General features: G+C 47.7%; 1 protein-coding gene across 1 annotated transcript in view; it reads right to left on the reverse strand.

Moving 5' to 3' along the window:
• IRAK1 (interleukin 1 receptor associated kinase 1) overlaps positions 1–13,171 on the reverse strand; it is a 41,487-nt gene extending 28,316 nt beyond the window's left edge. The window contains exon 1 of the mRNA XM_040405053.1: positions 13,166–13,171. The gene's annotated coding sequence lies outside the window, so the exon portion shown is untranslated. The remainder of the gene's footprint in view (positions 1–13,165) is intronic.
• Between the last annotated feature and the right edge of the window lie 1,308 nt (positions 13,172–14,479).

Below are 14,479 nucleotides of genomic sequence, written 5' to 3' on the forward strand. Positions count from 1 at the left end.
GGAACCGGAGAGAAGTCTTATCTTCTGTGCAGCTGAATGAATAGTGTTATCTGCGGTTACAGGACACCTGGAGCACGGCTCAGATGTGAATCATTATGTAATATGACTGCACAATAAGGCAGATTTATTATTTCTGTTGGCCAAACACCAGATAGCTGGCAGCTAAACATCTATTCCTCCCATATATGTGCGCTGTGCTCGAAATGTTTTCTCAAAAAGAACATGGGGGGGCAAGCTGCTGCCGGATACCTCTGGCGGTGGCTTTTCTCCCTTGAGAACAAAAGGATCAGACAGTTGAAACCCAACATGTCCAACCCCTTTTTCCTCCCCCTGTCATCTGCCATAAAGGGAGGAGGTCAGGACACCGCCATACACATCCAGTAATATATAAGCCGCCTTTAGTCCTGGAGACAACCATAAGCATTGTAATGGTGGCCATTAGTACATTGTTCTATACTGAAAATGCAGAGACTTCCCGCACCAGGAAAACTCCGGGACTTTCCAAAGTAAATGGTCTGTTACTATAAAAGGACACCAGACTAGACACCTTGTATACTGGTATAAAAAGATTTAAAAAAAAAACAATCCGCAATAAAAGCCTTAGCCATGGCGTAACTAGAAAGGACTGGGCCCCACAGCAAATTTTTGAACGGGGCCCCACATAGCAACTTCTTCACATCCCCCACTCCTGTGGCTAGTCAAGATCGCTCTCTCAGACGAGGCCCAGAAGCCGCTCCGTCCGTATATAATGTCATGGTATAATACTGTTGAGGGGGCCTTGACAAAATCTTTTACTCCTCCTCCTCCTGGGTGGGCCCCTTCTGAGTTCAGGTCCCAAAGCAGCCGCTGCCCGTATAGCTATGCCCCAATATTTTAACTTATCACCAATCCACAATATAGAGGATAAGTGCTGCTAACCACAGATCAGACAGTCAATCGAGAAGGTGCACTGCCACTCCATTCCAAGTCTATCGGACTGCCGGAGCTAGCGGAGCGCACACATCGGATAAATCCCACAGGTTGTACGGGTGCTCGGACAGGCCTAGAGATCCAGCACTCCAGTGACTTCCACTTCTCCTTTACTGTAGTAAAACTAATAGCAGCCTGCACATGGTCCCGAAAGTAACCATCTCTGACGCGTTTCAGATATAGAAATCTTTACTCATAGTGATGGTTACTGTTGGACAGTGTGCAGGCTGTATCTGAAGTCACTGGAGTGCTGGATTTGGTTTTCATGGCTATTCAGCCATCTATGTCCGTCCCAAAGACGTAGGAACGATAAAGTGCACACTTGACCACTGTTCCTCCGATACTGGACCCATGTTCTTGTGAATGCTGGGAGCCCAGGCGATCGGACCCCCAAGGATCAGACACTTATCATCTATCCTGCGGAAAGGAGATATGGGTTATCCCAGGATTTAAACGTATGTACATTCACTTTAATGGGGCTGTTCTGCAATACCAAAAACATCCCATGGACAAAGATTGGCGCTCTTTATAGGGGGATAAATTCACAAACCGACTAGAATAAATCTGCATTTAAAATCATATTATTCAGCTCTGGCTTCAGGCCAGATACGTTTCAACAGCAGCTTTTATCTGATATATGAGGTCTGATAACAGGAGCCTTCATCTAGACGGATTGCTGTATATCACTGACAAAAACAACCCGCTAGTACAGCTGCCCATCCACATAAGATAAAAATCGGACAAAATGGATGATTTTGACCACTTTGGCTGAGAACCATTTTAAAAAGTTATACCCGAGTAAGCGTTTGGGATGGCGGACTATTGTCTGCACAAAATGTGATCTACCCGGTGGGATTTATTCGGCCATGATTGTATGAAAATGTATGGCATGATCAGCCAGATTCGGCTTATTATTATTTGCCACTTTGCGCAGACCCACTGTGATGGTGTGTTTTTCTCTGGCAGTTTAGTCAGGAAGGAGCTAATGGTTGGATCATTCATACAAACCATAATGCACCAATCGATCAGTCCCATAATCTTACGGGTCTGAAGAGGGTCTGACAAGGTGGGCTAATCTGAGGTCTGAAGAGGGTCTGACAAGGTGGGCTAATCTGAGGTCTGAAGAGGGTCTGACAAGGTGGGCTAATCTGAGGTCTGAAGAGGGTCTGACAAGGTGGGCTAATCTGAGGTCTGAAGAGGGTCTGACAAGGTGGGCTAATCTGAGGTCTGAAGAGGGTCTGACAAGGTGGGCTAATCTGAGGTCTGAAGAGGGTCTGACAAGGTGGGCTAATCTGAGGTCTGAAGAGGGTCTGACAAGGTGGGCTAATCTGAGGTCTGAAGAGGGTCTGACAAGGTGGGCTAATCTGAGGTCTGAAGAGGGTCTGACAAGGTGGGCTAATCTGAGGTCTGAAGAGGGTCTGACAAGGTGGGCTAATCTGAGGTCTGAAGAGGGTCTGACAAGGTGGGCTAATCTGAGGTCTGAAGAGGGTCTGACAAGGTGGGCTAATCTGAGGTCTGAAGAGGGTCTGACAAGGTGGGCTAATCTGAGGTCTGAAGAGGGTCTGACAAGGTGGGCTAATCTGAGGTCTGAAGAGGGTCTGACAAGGTGGGCTAATCTGAGGTCTGAAGAGGGTCTGACAAGGTGGGCTAATCTGAGGTCTGAAGAGGGTCTGACAAGGTGGGCTAATCTGAGGTCTGAAGAGGGTCTGACAAGGTGGGCTAATCTGAGGTCTGAAGAGGGTCTGACAAGGTGGGCTAATCTGAGGTCTGAAGAGGGTCTGACAAGGTGGGCTAATCTGAGGTCTGAAGAGGGTCTGACAAGGTGGGCTAATCTGAGGTCTGAAGAGGGTCTGACAAGGTGGGCTAATCTGAGGTCTGAAGAGGGTCTGACAAGGTGGGCTAATCTGAGGTCTGAAGAGGGTCTGACAAGGTGGGCTAATCTGAGGTCTGAAGAGGGTCTGACAAGGTGGGCTAATCTGAGGTCTGAAGAGGGTCTGACAAGGTGGGCTAATCTGAGGTCTGAAGAGGGTCTGACAAGGTGGGCTAATCTGAGGTCTGAAGAGGGTCTGACAAGGTGGGCTAATCTGAGGTCTGAAGAGGGTCTGACAAGGTGGGCTAATCTGAGGTCTGAAGAGGGTCTGACAAGGTGGGCTAATCTGAGGTCTGAAGAGGGTCTGACAAGGTGGGCTAATCTGAGGTCTGAAGAGGGTCTGACAAGGTGGGCTAATCTGAGGTCTGAAGAGGGTCTGACAAGGTGGGCTAATCTGAGGTCTGAAGAGGGTCTGACAAGGTGGGCTAATCTGAGGTCTGAAGAGGGTCTGACAAGGTGGGCTAATCTGAGGTCTGAAGAGGGTCTGACAAGGTGGGCTAATCTGAGGTCTGAAGAGGGTCTGACAAGGTGGGCTAATCTGAGGTCTGAAGAGGGTCTGACAAGGTGGGCTAATCTGAGGTCTGAAGAGGGTCTGACAAGGTGGGCTAATCTGAGGTCTGAAGAGGGTCTGACAAGGTGGGCTAATCTGAGGTCTGAAGAGGGTCTGACAAGGTGGGCTAATCTGAGGTCTGAAGAGGGTCTGACAAGGTGGGCTAATCTGAGGTCTGAAGAGGGTCTGACAAGGTGGGCTAATCTGAGGTCTGAAGAGGGTCTGACAAGGTGGGCTAATCTGAGGTCTGAAGAGGGTCTGACAAGGTGGGCTAATCTGAGGTCTGAAGAGGGTCTGACAAGGTGGGCTAATCTGAGGTCTGAAGAGGGTCTGACAAGGTGGGCTAATCTGAGGTCTGAAGAGGGTCTGACAAGGTGGGCTAATCTGAGGTCTGAAGAGGGTCTGACAAGGTGGGCTAATCTGAGGTCTGAAGAGGGTCTGACAAGGTGGGCTAATCTGAGGTCTGAAGAGGGTCTGACAAGGTGGGCTAATCTGAGGTCTGAAGAGGGTCTGACAAGGTGGGCTAATCTGAGGTCTGAAGAGGGTCTGACAAGGTGGGCTAATCTGAGGTCTGAAGAGGGTCTGACAAGGTGGGCTAATCTGAGGTCTGAAGAGGGTCTGACAAGGTGGGCTAATCTGAGGTCTGAAGAGGGTCTGACAAGGTGGGCTAATCTGAGGTCTGAAGAGGGTCTGACAAGGTGGGCTAATCTGAGGTCTGAAGAGGGTCTGACAAGGTGGGCTGGTCTGAAGAGGGTCTGACAAGGTGGGCTGGTCTGAAGAGGGTCTGACAAGGTGGGCTGGTCTGAAGAGGGTCTGACAAGGTGGGCTGGTCTGAAGAGGGTCTGACAAGGTGGGCTGGTCTGAAGAGGGTCTGACAAGGTGGGCTGGTCTGAAGAGGGTCTGACAAGGTGGGCTGGTCTGAAGAGGGTCTGACAAGGTGGGCTGGTCTGAAGAGGGTCTGACAAGGTGGGCTGGTCTGAAGAGGGTCTGACAAGGTGGGCTGGTCTGAAGAGGGTCTGACAAGGTGGGCTGGTCTGAAGAGGGTCTGACAAGGTGGGCTGGTCTGAAGAGGGTCTGACAAGGTGGGCTGGTCTGAAGAGGGTCTGACAAGGTGGGCTGGTCTGAAGAGGGTCTGACAAGGTGGGCTGGTCTGAAGAGGGTCTGACAAGGTGGGCTGGTCTGAAGAGGGTCTGACAAGGTGGGCTGGTCTGAAGAGGGTCTGACAAGGTGGGCTGGTCTGAAGAGGGTCTGACAAGGTGGGCTGGTCTGAAGAGGGTCTGACAAGGTGGGCTGGTCTGAAGAGGGTCTGACAAGGTGGGCTGGTCTGAAGAGGGTCTGACAAGGTGGGCTGGTCTGAAGAGGGTCTGACAAGGTGGGCTGGTCTGAAGAGGGTCTGACAAGGTGGGCTGGTCTGAAGAGGGTCTGACAAGGTGGGCTGGTCTGAAGAGGGTCTGACAAGGTGGGCTGGTCTGAAGAGGGTCTGACAAGGTGGGCTGGTCTGAAGAGGGTCTGACAAGGTGGGCTGGTCTGAAGAGGGTCTGACAAGGTGGGCTGGTCTGAAGAGGGTCTGACAAGGTGGGCTGGTCTGAAGAGGGTCTGACAAGGTGGGCTGGTCTGAAGAGGGTCTGACAAGGTGGGCTGGTCTGAAGAGGGTCTGACAAGGTGGGCTGGTCTGAAGAGGGTCTGACAAGGTGGGCTGGTCTGAAGAGGGTCTGACAAGGTGGGCTGGTCTGAAGAGGGTCTGACAAGGTGGGCTGGTCTGAAGAGGGTCTGACAAGGTGGGCAGGTCTGAAGAGGGTCTGACAAGGTGGGCTAATCTGAGGTCTGAAGAGGGTCTGACAAGGTGGGCTAATCTGAGGTCTGAAGAGGGTCTGAGAAGGTGGGCTAATCTGAGGTCTGAAGAGGGTCTGACAAGGTGGGCTAATCTGAGGTCTGAAGAGGGTCTGACAAGGTGGGCTGGTCTGAAGAGGGTCTGACAAGGTGGGCTGGTCTGAAGAGGGTCTGACAAGGTGGGCTAATCTGAGGTCTGAAGAGGGTCTGACAAGGTGGGCTGGTCTGAAGAGGGTCTGACAAGGTGGGCTGGTCTGAAGAGGGTCTGACAAGGTGGGCTGGTCTGAAGAGGGTCTGACAAGGTGGGCTGGTCTGAAGAGGGTCTGACAAGGTGGGCTGGTCTGAAGAGGGTCTGACAAGGTGGGCTGGTCTGAAGAGGGTCTGACAAGGTGGGCTGGTGTGATATCCTGATAAGGGTGTCAAATGTGATGTCATGATATGGGGGCCTGATCCGATTTCCTGATATTTATGGGGGTCTGATCTGAGGATATGATATTTTTTTCTTTTCCTCCTCTTAAACCTGGGGTGCGTCTTATAAAGCGAAAAATATGGTAAAATGAATCACTTCTTACTGGAAAGTAACTTATCATACTGTAGTTAAATTATACTATGTGTGATAGACGACATGCCATGACACAGTCTGTAAGACACATGGATTATCTTCCGGGAACCTGCGCCAAAAAAATCCCAGTTTCCAGCAGAATGCTGACTCACAGGATCACTGGTGGGAAAGCAGCCAAGAAACCAGCCGCAGATCCAAAAAGGCCTGACAACATCTGGATCTGGACTGCGAGCAAGCGGCAAGGAAGAGTCTGGAGGACCCAGCACCTTGCTGAAGGCTTAGACATGTTGCTGGTCTTCCTGACAAGACCGGGATTAAGAGAATTATTCATACACAGCAATACTGAAGCACCAGAGCCACTTATTGCAACCAACAGGTCTAAAAGGGCATTCCTCCAGTGAGCTGCTTGAGCTCAGGAATAAGAAGTGTTGTCGTGGGGGACACAGAGGCTCCTCTTACATGTGGGCTGTAATGTCCCCTTCTGATCCAAAGGACAGGAGTAAGATAAGTAATGAACCACAAAACACACCAAGACAGCTTACATATAGGTCTTCCGGTCATCCTGGGACCCCACCGATCAGCTGTTTGAGAAGGTACCGACAGTAGCACCGTGGTCTTCTCACCAAATACAGCGCTGTACATTGTATAGTGGCTGTGCGTGGTATTGCACTCCGATCCATTCACTTCAATGGAACTGAGCTGCGCCTAGGCCATGTGAACGATGAGCGTGAGATCACTTGGCCAAGGGAAAGCAGCGGGAGCATCGCGGTCTTCTCAAAAAGCTGATCGGCGGGGGTCCCGTCTGTGGCAGAGTATTGGTCATCAGGAGAAATATATAAATAAATAAATCAAAACAAACAAACCTCTCGGAAAACCCCTTTAAGGGGTGCATTAATTCTGGGGTAGCGTATTCAAGTGCAGCCCTCCACGCTCAACTGTCGATTTACATTTGATATTGAAATATCTGTATTGGTATCAAATTATGTTCTTTCTTAACAGTATCTGACCCTGACGAATATTGCGACCAGAAATTGCCGACCAAAATTCTTCTGGAGACGTATATGAAGGATGAGACCAGCTGCTATGCTCGGTAGTCTTCCTCCATGGAGGCAGATGTTCTATTAATTAGGAATTATGCCCAAGGAGCCCACGTGGAGCTGCCAACATCGTAATGAATGTTCTACTTACATACTCTGCACCCTGCTGTAAAGATGGAGATGACGACCAGTGCTGCATAATTTACTTTTTATTCACGGAAAAAAGTGAAACCTGGGGGTGGTTAAGGGTTTGCAGTTCATAACGAAAGAACTTTAGGCTGGTACAAGGTGGCGTCTTTACGGAACAGAAAACAGAAAGGCCGGCTCATCGTAAAATCCCATGCAAGTCACGCTAGCGCGTGTGGCGGACTCCGGGTGCAGCTAGCGTGTGGCGGACTCCGGGTGCAGCTAGCGTGTGGCGGACTCCGGGTGCAGCTAGCGTGTGGCGGACTCCGGGTGCAGCTAGCGTGTGGCGGACTCCGGGTGCAGCTAGCGTGTGGCGGACTCCGGGTGCAGCTAGCGTGTGGCGGACTCCGGGTGCAGCTAGCGTGTGGCGGACTCCGGGTGCAGCTAGCGTGTGGCGGACTCCGGGTGCAGCTAGCGTGTGGCGGACTCCGGGTGCAGCTAGCGTGTGGCGGACTCCGGGTGCAGCTAGCGTGTGGCGGACTCCGGGTGCAGCTAGCGTGTGGCGGACTCCGGGTGCAGCTAGCGTGTGGCGGACTCCGGGTGCAGCTAGCGTGTGGCGGACTCCGGGTGCAGCTAAAGGAGATTCTTGAGAGAATTGTTGTAGGGAAGGAATTTACAAGTTCATACTGAAATGAACAACCGAGCAGCTTACAGAGTAACGTGAGAAGTCAGGCAGACTGGTGAAATAATAAGAAATGGATTTTTTTTTTTTTAAATAAATAGATTCTTATACCCAAGACGACAAAGGCATATCGTTTAGGGCTGAAACGATTACTCGACTGAAATAGAGTAATTCGACACAAAAACATTTCTTCGTGTCATCTGACCACAGAGCGGGAGTGACACGCTTGCTATTAATCACCGCTCCGTGGTCACCCGCCGGCCCGTACCGTGGTGCACTGTATCCTGACACATCGTTAGGTCATCGCACACGTAAGTGCGCACTATGACCCGACGCTGTGTGACGTCAGGACGGCAGTGCAGCGCGCAGAGAAGATGGAGGAGCCGTGGAGCGGCGCCCCTACAGGAAAGGTAAGTACTGGCGCCGGGGACATGGCTAGGAGGGGGAGCTGGCGACACCGGGGGGGGGGGGGGTCAAGCTGGTGGCACTTGAGCTGTCAGTTTGATATAAATCTAGCAGAGCAATGAATGAGGAGATCTCTGGAGTTTGATAAATGACCCCCTTAGCCTTACTCCACTCTTCCTATTATTAACACAGAAATGCTTGGCAGAGTTGATAGTGCATATGTATGGGGGGGGGAGGTGGGGGAAAAACTGTCGGCCAAACATGCGCAGAAGACGCATGAGGCTCCTGTGACCCCCTGTTTGGGACTCTGCAGCAGACTCTGCTCAGCAGCGCCCCCGTGGTTCCTGTGACAGAAGTAAGAAGTGCAGTAATAACTGCTCAGATGAGCTGCAGTTAATATAGCGTGACATACTTCGCCCACACACTAGGCTTTGCACTAATCCTCGGCATGAATTATTATATGAAAGCACGCATATAAAAACTGCATCACAAAAGACAACATTCCTGTCCAACATGTGGGACGCTAACCCCCTAACCTCATAAAATGTTAGATAACTATGCAGTCGGAGCCATGCCAACAAAGTACTTCCTCGTCTAACTCCTATAAATCTGCTTCTGTTATCCCTTATTTATATAGCGAGTGCGCAGGGGACACGCTCACTTCACTATTTTTGTCTTGTGAGTCCTACAATGCCAGCATACCCTGCAGCGCTGTATCCATAATGTGTACCCTCACACTGGTCCCGGCGCCCACCGGTGATCGCAAACTAACGTATATGGTGGCCTCAAGACTATGCCCTGATGGCAGGTGTCGAGGGGAAAAAAAGTGGAAATCTCTCTTCAGTGTACCCAACAATCGGGGCAGGCAAGCAGTCAAAAAAGACCTGTTACCTGTGCACTTGGCAGCTGAAGGCATCTGTGTTGGTCCCATGTTCATATGTGTCCGCATTGATGAGAAAAATTACATTTTAATATATGCAAATGAGCTGCTAGGAGCAACGGGGGCGTTGCCGTTACACCTAGAGGCTCTGCTCTCTCTGCAACTGCCGCACCCTCTCCACTTTGATTGACAGGGCCAGGCATTATGATGTTTTTACTACCTAGACCTGTCAAAGTGCAGAGAGGGCATGGCAGTGGCAGAGAGAGCTGAGCCTCCAAGTGTAACGGCAACGCCCCCATTGCTCCTATAGACTAATCTACATAAATTCAAAATGTAAAAAAAAAAAATTCACATATAAAAGTAGGGGTTCATCAGGAGAAGAACATTTTATAGGGGTTCCCCAATAGTGGTAAGGTTGCTAATTACTGTTACAGGATTTGCTGCAAAAGAAACCTGCCCCCAACTGACCAAGCCTCCTCCCATCAGCAGCCCCCAAATAGAAGATGGAAGATAGCAGGATTGGTTTTAAATCCAAAGCATGTCACTTTATGCGGTGGATATTCAGAAATTTGCAATGCAAATCTGCAGCAATAAAACCACAGCGGATGTATAAAACCAGATCGATAAACATATAAAAAGAATGTCAGATCTGTGAACGGGAGCTTTACAACCGTTTCCAGGACGGGAAGACAAACAAAACAAAAAAATATTTGAAAAAAAGATAAGTTAATAGATATGCATTACTTTAAAAAGATGGTTGGACTTTGTCTGCAGACTGCAAACACAATGCAACTAAAAAGCCGAGCTCGTAGGGCGTATGTCAGCAGCACATTTAGGCTGGTTTCACACGGGCGTTGCGGGAAAATGTGCGGGTGCGTTGCAGGAACACGCGATTTTTCCGCGCGAGTGCAAAACATTGTAATGCGTTTTGCACTCGCGTGAGAAAAATCTGCATGTTTGGTACCCAAACCCGAACTTCTTCACAGAAGTTCGGGCTTGGGATCGGTGTTCTGTAGATTGTATTATTTTCCCTTATAACATGGTTATAAGGGAAAATAATAGCAATCTGAATACAGAATGCATAGTACTGGGCTGGAGGGGTTAAAAAAAAATTAAAAATAATTTAACTCACCTTAGTCCACTTGTTCGCGCAGCCCGGCATCTCTTCTGTCTCCTCCTTTGCTGATTGTAGGAACAGGACCTGCGGTGACGTCACTCCGGTCATCACATGATCCATCACCATGGTAAAAGATCATGTGATGGATCATGTGATGACTGGAGTGACGTCACCACAGGTCCTGTTCCTGCACACAGCTAAGATGAAGACAGAAGGAGATGCCGGGCTGCGCTATCAAGTGGATTAAGGTGAGTTAATTTTTTATTTATTTATTTTTTTTTTAACCCCTCCAGCGCTATTTTACTATGCATTCTGTATTCAGAAAATCCGCACTTGTTTGCGGATGCTTGTGATTTTCACGCAACCACATTCACTTCTATGGGGCCTGCGTTGCGTGAAAAACGCAGAATATAGAGCATGCTGCGATTTTCACGCAACACACAAGTGATGCGTGAAAATCACCGCTCATGTGAACAGCCCCATAGAAATGAATGGGTCGGGATTCAGTGCGGGTGCAATGCGTTCAACTCACGCATCGCAACCGCGCGGAATACTCGCCCGTGTGAAAGGGGCCTTACTGTTAAACCAGGCACAATGCCTTAGGTCTCTTTCACACGAGCGTGACAGATTAGGTCCGGATGCGTTGAGTAAAACTCGCACCATTTTACATGCAAGTTCAGTCAGTTTTGTCTGCGATTGCGTTCAGTTTTTTCCGCGCAAGTGCAATGCGTTTTGATGCGTTTTTCACGCGCATGATAAAAAAAACTAAAGGTTCACAAACAACATCTCTTAGCAACCATCAGTGAAAAACACATTGCATCTGCACTTGCTTCCGGATGCAATGCGTTTTTCACGCAGCCCCATTCACTTCTGTGGGGCCAGGGCTACACATAAAACATGCTACGTTTTTCACTAAACGCAGAACTGATGTGTAAAAAAAACCAAAAAAAACAACACTCATGTACACAGACCCACTGAAATGAATAGGTCAGGATTCAGTGCGGGTGCTATGCGTTCACGTCACGTATTGCACCCGTGCGGAAAACTCGCTCGTGTGAAAGGGGCCTTATACCTCCAATGTAAACTGCAAACCCTGCAAAAACATTATCCCCAATTATAAATGAGTAGTGCAAAGAAACTTTGTAATATATCTAATTAAAGAAAATGCGTTTACCAGTCTGCTTTGCTCTGTTTTTAACATTGGCTTCTATGTGTGTGTGGGGGGGGGGGGGGGGGGGGTGCTGGATGAGAGGCACACAAAGTGCAGTTTCCTAGCTCTGCTACACATAGCACTTTTGATTCTACTTTATCTAGTAGGATAAAGCCTGTATTACACTGGCAGATTTTCTGCCAGATGATTGCCAACGGTTGTTCGTAGTAATGCTCGTTAGCGATCATCTGGCAGTCTAATACTCCCGCATATTGCATGCTGAAAGATCACAATTTGCCAGCGGCAGATCTTGCTATTTAATCACGATCTGCTGCCAGCAAATAACTAGACAGCATGGGGACAAGCAATGGCACAATGATCGCTCCTCCTAGCAGTGGTCGTACTTGCACCTGACTGGAAAAAGCACCGGCCTCTCTGGTGGCTGGGACCGTGGAAGTGCACATAGGATAATGCTTTATCCTATAGTGTGCAAGCATGACCACCACTGATGGATTGCAGGGTGGTCGTAACCATGGAAAAATAAAATTCAGCCAGCAAACAAAGCAATATGAATAACAACAATACATTAGTAAGTGCTTTGTATTAACACCTTAAGGACCTTGCTATTTTTTTGGAAATTTGACATGTGTCACTTTATGTGGTGATAACTTCGGAACGCTTTTACTTAACCAAACCATTCTGAGACTGTTTTCTCGCGATACATTGTACTTCATGATAGTGAAAAATTTTAGTCAATATAATTAAAATTTCAATTTACAGAAAATTTGGAAAAATTAGCAATTTAAAAAATTTGAATTTCTCCGCTTTTAAGGCCTCATGCACACGACCATATGTATCTTGCGGTCCACAAAAAATAAGAATGACGTCCGTGTGCATTCCGTATTTTGCGGAACGGAACAGCTGGCCCCTAAAAGAACACCATGAGATGACAGTTTGGATGGCAGATTTCACTGGGATAATTTTAAGTTGCCATTTGACATTTAAAGACCCCCTGATGCACCCCTAGAGTAGAAACTCCAAAGAAGTGACCCCATTTTGGAAATTATAGGATAAGGGGACACTTTTATTGGTACTATTTTGTGGTATATACGACTTTTGATTGCTCTATATTATGCTTTTTGTAAGGCAATGTAACCAAAAAAATGGCTGTCTACTCTTATTTTGTATCAGTTTTACATAATTTGTAAAAAAAATATTGGAACTTTTGGGTCTCCTTTTTCTGAAAGCCATACTTTTATTTTTCGGGTGATTGTCTTATGTAGGCGCTCAGTTTTTGCGACATGAGATGACAGTTTGGTATTATATTTGGTTACATACTACTATTTGATCGCTTGGTATTACACTTTGAGATGTAAGGTGATAAATAGCTTTTTGGCACGGTTTTTATTTGAGGTTAGCTCATGTGATATTTTTATAGAGCAGGTTGTTACGGATGTGGCGACACCCAATTTGTCTATTTCTTTATATTTATTTTGATTTTACACAATTAAAGCATTTTGTCTCCATTTTCTGAAAGACATATATTTTAAATTTTTGGGCCGACTGTCATATACGGACAAATTTTTTGCGGGATGAGATGACTGTTCGATTGGTATTATTTTTGGGTACATATGACTTTTTGATCGCTTAGTATTACACTTTTTGTGATGAAAGGTGACAAATATTTTTTTTGTTTGTTTTTGTTTGTTTTTTTAGCATAGTTACATAGTTGATACGGTTATAAAAAAAAAATATATATATATAGACATAAGGCCATCAAGTTCAACCAAGTTATAGGTGGGGACGCGAATCCCCGAAGGAAGCGAGACTCAGATTTCTACACGTTTTCATAAGCATTAATGTTGTTAATAAACATCTAAACCCTTTTTGAAACTGTCCCCTGTTCCTGCTGTGACCACGTCCTGAGGAAGTCTATTCCACAGCTTCACAGTTCTTACAGTAAAGAAGCTTTGACGCTTCCGGAGACTGAACTTTTTCCTCTCCAATCGGAGGCAGCGCCCTCTTGTCTTTTGAGCACATTTTACATGGAACAATTTTTCACTGTATTTTTTGTATGGCCCATTTATATACTTGTACAGGTTAATCATGTCCCCCCTTAGATGTCTCTTCTCAAGACTAAATAAATTCAAATTCTATAGGCTTGGAAAGTATAGTTTAATAATTGGATTGAAAACTGGCTGAAGGACCGTGTCCAGAGAGTTGTGGTCAATGATTCCTGTTCAGAATGGTCCCGGGTTATAAGGGCTCTTTCACACTTGCGTTCTTTTCTTCCGGCATAGAGTTCCGTCGTCGGGGCTCTATGCCGGAAGAATCCTGATCAGTTTTATCCTAATGCATTCTGAATGGAGAGAAATCCGTTCAGGATGCATCAGGATGTCTTCAGTTCCGGAACGGAACGTTTTTTGGCCAGAGAAAATACCGCAGCATGCTGCGCTTTTTGCTCCGGTCAAAAATCCTGAACACTTGCCGCAAGGCCGGATCCGGAATTAATGCCCATTGAAAGGCATTAATCCGGATCCGGACTAAAGCTAAACGTCGTTTCGGCGCATTACCGGATCCGACGTTTAGCTTTTTCTGAATGGTTACCATGGCTGCCAGGACGCTAAAGTCCTGTTTGCCATGGTAAAGTGTAGTGGGGAGCGGGGGAGCAGTATACTTGCCGTCCGTGCGGCTCCCCGGGAGCTCCAGAATGACGTCAGGGCGCCCCACGCGCATGGATGACGTGATCGCATGGATCACGTCATCCATGCGCATGCGGCGCTCTGACGTCATTCTGGAGCGCCCTGGGAGCCGCACGGACGGTAAGTATACTGCTCCCCCACTCCCCACTACTACTACGGCAGCCAGAACTTTAATAACGTCCTGGGTGCCATAGCAACACTGAACGCATTTTGAAGACGGATCCGTCTTCAAATGCTTTCAGTTCACTTGCGTTGTTACGGATCCGGCGGGCACCTCCGGCAAATGGAGTGCACGGCGGATCCGGACAACGCAAGTGTGAAAGAGGCCTAAGTGGTGACCCCAGGGTTCAGTGCTGGGTCCTCTATTATTTAATTTATTTATTAATGATATTGAGGACAGGATTAATAGCACCATATCTATTTTTGCAGATGACACTAAGCTGTGTAGTACTGTACAGTCTATGGAAGATGTCCATAAACTACAAGCTGACTTGGACACTGAGTGATTGGGCATCTACTTGGCAAAAGAGGTTCAATGTGGACAAATGTAAAGTTCTGCATCTTGGTAGTAATAATCTCCGTGCTTCATATGTCCTAGG

The sequence above is a fragment of the Bufo bufo genome, chromosome 8 (genome assembly GCF_905171765.1).
Source record: "Bufo bufo chromosome 8, aBufBuf1.1, whole genome shotgun sequence".
Classification (NCBI taxonomy): domain Eukaryota; kingdom Metazoa; phylum Chordata; class Amphibia; order Anura; family Bufonidae; genus Bufo; species Bufo bufo.